Genomic DNA, 3,958 nt, shown 5'->3' with positions numbered 1-3,958 from the left:
TTTGTGTACTTTGTTCTCTGCCCTAGCCGCTTAGACATAATACACTTTAGGAAAGATAGGGAATTATGCCTACATTGAACAGAAACAAATAACCAAAATCCATACTTAACTCTCAATCTTATGGCTCGCACTCCCGTCCATGGGCGATTTCAAACTGTGTTGATTGGTTATTCTCCTGCTGTGGGTTCCTCTTCTATCATCGATGCTCTAGTGGCTACTATCACGCTGATTGTGGAGGGTGCGGTGGGGGGTGCTACATCTCCCTCTCCTTCATCTAGTTTTGTTGGGTATGGTGCGAATGCTTCTTTTGTAGTGAAGGTTTCTTGTGCTGGGTTTGCCTCAGGGGATTTTGCTATGTTTGGGGCTAGGGGGTTGGGGTTTGCTGGTCCTGCCTTTTACATGGATGTTGCTGCTTTTGAGGTGGACCTTCATAGGTATATCCCTTTTGTTGGTCATTCTTCAAGATCTTCAAAGCAATGTGAGGCTACTCTTGTGAGTGTGACTAAACCCATTCGAATTTTGTTAAATTCTAATACAGTTGATAAGATTTTTGAAACTATAGAGATTTTCTCCTCCCATGCCACTTTTTTTGATTTAGGGGTTTTTGACCCTCCCTTCCTGTCCTTCATGATTGGATTGTCAAGTTTTGGAGGCCAATTCTATCTGCAGATATTCAGATTTACCCTGTTGCTAAAGGCTTTTTTATTGTCAAGTTCGAAAATGTTGAAGATAGGAGGACTATCTTGTGTGATTACAACTTCTCTTGGGAGGAGCATTTCCTTTTGATGGCCAAACTTTGGCATAAGGATTTTGACCCACTTACAAAATCTTTCAATAAGATCCCTGTTTGGGTTAGGCTTTCGAATCTTCCCATGCATCTTTGGTTGGATTCTATTTTGGAATTTGTTGGGGCAGCTCTTGGGGATTTTTAGATTGTGGATACGATGACCTTTGATGTTCTTCATTCAACATTTGAGTGCATCCTAGTTGAGATGGATGTCTCTAAGGGTCTCCCTGAGAAGATTTGCCTGGGTTCTTTGCGGGGTATCTGGACTCAAATTCTGGATTATGAATGTCTTTCCTTCTGATGCAGGAAATGTCACATGACTGGCCATGTAGTGGCTCAATGTTCTTCTAACAAGGCAAGATCAAAGCGAATGCCTTCCTGGTGGGTGGGTGTTTCTGATAAGCATTACTATGTTACTAAATCTTCTTTTGTTTAGAAGCAAGCTATTGAGGGGTCTCTTGCTTCTGATGGTTTAGGGGATACTACTCTTGATGCTTTGGATTGGCCTATTTTGGTGGAGGCTCTTGTTTCCTAGATTGTTGGTCCTGTTGTCTTGAATGCAGACCTTTTTCAGTCTGTTGTATGTGGACTTGCTGTTGTCTCTAGACCTGTAGTACAAAATGTTTTGGATTTGGGTTCACCCAAATTGGCCTCTCTTAGGGAGAGTGTTTTGGTGCATGATACTTCTTCTTTGGTTTTCCATGTGGAGTCCTTCGTTTCTTTAGGGGATTGGCAGAACAATGTGGCTAAGCTAGAGGATGGATGGAAGTAGTAAAAGGAAAGAAATCTAAGTACTCCACCCCTCCTCTAGATAATAATTTGTGGTCCTACAAGGGAGGTTCTAAATCTAAATCTTAAGCTCCCTTATTGAGGATTGATGTCCATTATGGTGGGAATTTGTTGGTTGTTCCCTATCTTTGTTTGGTGACTCAGACTGCTGTATTTGGGCCTTATATTATTATGTCTTTAAATTTGATGTACAAGGTTTCGGGTCCTAATTAGAACAAATAACCAAAACCCTATATTCTTTGGTAACTTGAAGCAAAACAATTTCTGTATTTCAACCTAAGTTAAAATTAGGATTGTGATTTGATAATTAACAACTTCATGAATTCTTTATTTTTCCCTGATACGATGGTCAATATTGGATAGAATTTTAAGGAAGTCCAAGAAAACTGTTAAAGTTTGATAAAGAATTCAGAACTTTAGAGGAATATGCCCAAACAATAGAGTGAATGCCTCCATTGGTTCCTCTTCTTTCCATTTCTTTTCCTTCAGACAGATCGATATGGGGTTCTTGTGTGCTATTTTCCCAATTTAAAATGCATTACATTTGACTTTGTTGAGGTCATTGTTTAGTTCAAATCTTTAATCCTTTTTCTAATTGTGCATAAACACACAAGTTCTGCAAGTGGTCATATGATATTTTTTGAGAATTTAAATAAGTCTACATCTAAAATTTGGTACTATACCTTCTCTAATTGATAAACAAGAGTGTCAGTTTATATGAACTCTACGGTTTTAAATTTTGAAACACCTGAACCATAACTAGTATCAAGTATTAACTTTGCAGCTATAGAAATATGTTTAGGGCATAAATGTATCTTATTTATAGTTAGAGTTTCTCACTCACAGCTTAAATTCCCCTTTTTAATTGGATATTACTATTGTATCTTTTCTAATTTTAAAGTGCCACATTTCTTTAATACATTTGAATTGCAAAGTTTTACTACTTTTCATCTTGTATTCAGATGTTACATCTCAAATGTCTTAATCTTGTATTGTGAATTGTTTAACTGTTTACCATCTTTTTTGTTGTCATATTGTGTTGGTTTCTTGGTATGGAGTTAACTTTTTCTTGCAATTAACTAAATTGGGCAACATATTATTTTATGTATTTCTTGGTATGGATTTTTCTCTCTTGATTTTCTACCGATAAAAGATTTGGGTCGTGGTTAATTTTTTCCTTCTCTAGGGTTTCTATGAGGTGCTATATTTGTTGAAGAGCTATGATTTTGTTGAGCTATGAAGAGTCATATATATCACTCATGGCTTCAAAACCCCTTGTTAAGACATGATAGAGGTACTTGGGCTAATTCTAGTATTGAATGAATATTTTGTATAGCTTCTACAGATCAATAAGAATTGAATTTGGAATTCTTTCTGTCATGCAGGTGAGAGGTATGGATTTTATATTTTGTGCATGGATTTGGATGACTTTTACTATAGAAACTAAGATCTATATTAAAAAAATCCAACCAGAATACTATTTCTTGTTTAGGATACAAAGAGTGTACAAGATACAGATATACCTATATCGATAATGTGATTGCTAATGCTAGAAGGTATGTGCTTCTTTTCCATAATTGCAATATTGATTGCTATTTTGAAAATGATTTAAGCAAATACTATTGTACTTCACGGTGTCTATATCATTGAATATGGTTACAATTATTAAATAATTCCCCCTGTTTCAATGTGAATTAATACAAAATCACTCTTAAATAATTCTTTTATAATATGAGGACTTGTGTCTATCATATATGGTGTGAAATGTAGAGCCAATACCTCATACTTTGGCACATGTGGTCGGGTTGTTGATGCCTCTCCATCGGTTGGCTGAATAAGAATGTTAAAAAACATATAGAATGTATACTATCCACAATAAGTTGCTAAGAATTAGCTTGTAAACTAAGGCAATAGTGAGAAATAGAGTGCATGACATATTGCAAATGGTTCAATGCCTATTTAGACTAAACTCATAGTCACTCAAATCTTTATAATGAGAAATAATTTGAATTCCAGTTATGACTCTTTGACTCCTTAAAATGCAATAGATGAACATTTTTTTTCTTCTACTGATACCTTTATGGTATGTTTATGGCACAAGTGTATTTGATGTCATTCTATAAATTGCTTATTTCTCATTGATAGTGAATGCTATGGTCACATGTTGTTAAGTTAAAAAAAAACTTATAATGTTGGTTATAGATTAAAACGTGGCTTCCCTCTTGTGAAATATGAACATCTTCATGTACATAAAACAATGCATCAAAAATTACTTTATACAATTTAGAAAAACTTGTGCTTCTATTTTTGTTTGTAATTAAGTAATTGATTGTACACCAATGTAAAGGATTTGAAAAATTAAGTGCACGTAGCTCTTGTTTA

Source organism: Cupressus sempervirens, chromosome 9 (genome assembly GCF_028749045.1).
Source record: "Cupressus sempervirens isolate cs-2001-9-10 chromosome 9, ASM2874904v1, whole genome shotgun sequence".
NCBI classification, from domain to species: domain Eukaryota; kingdom Viridiplantae; phylum Streptophyta; class Pinopsida; order Cupressales; family Cupressaceae; genus Cupressus; species Cupressus sempervirens.
This window is presented reverse-complemented; position numbering follows the sequence as displayed.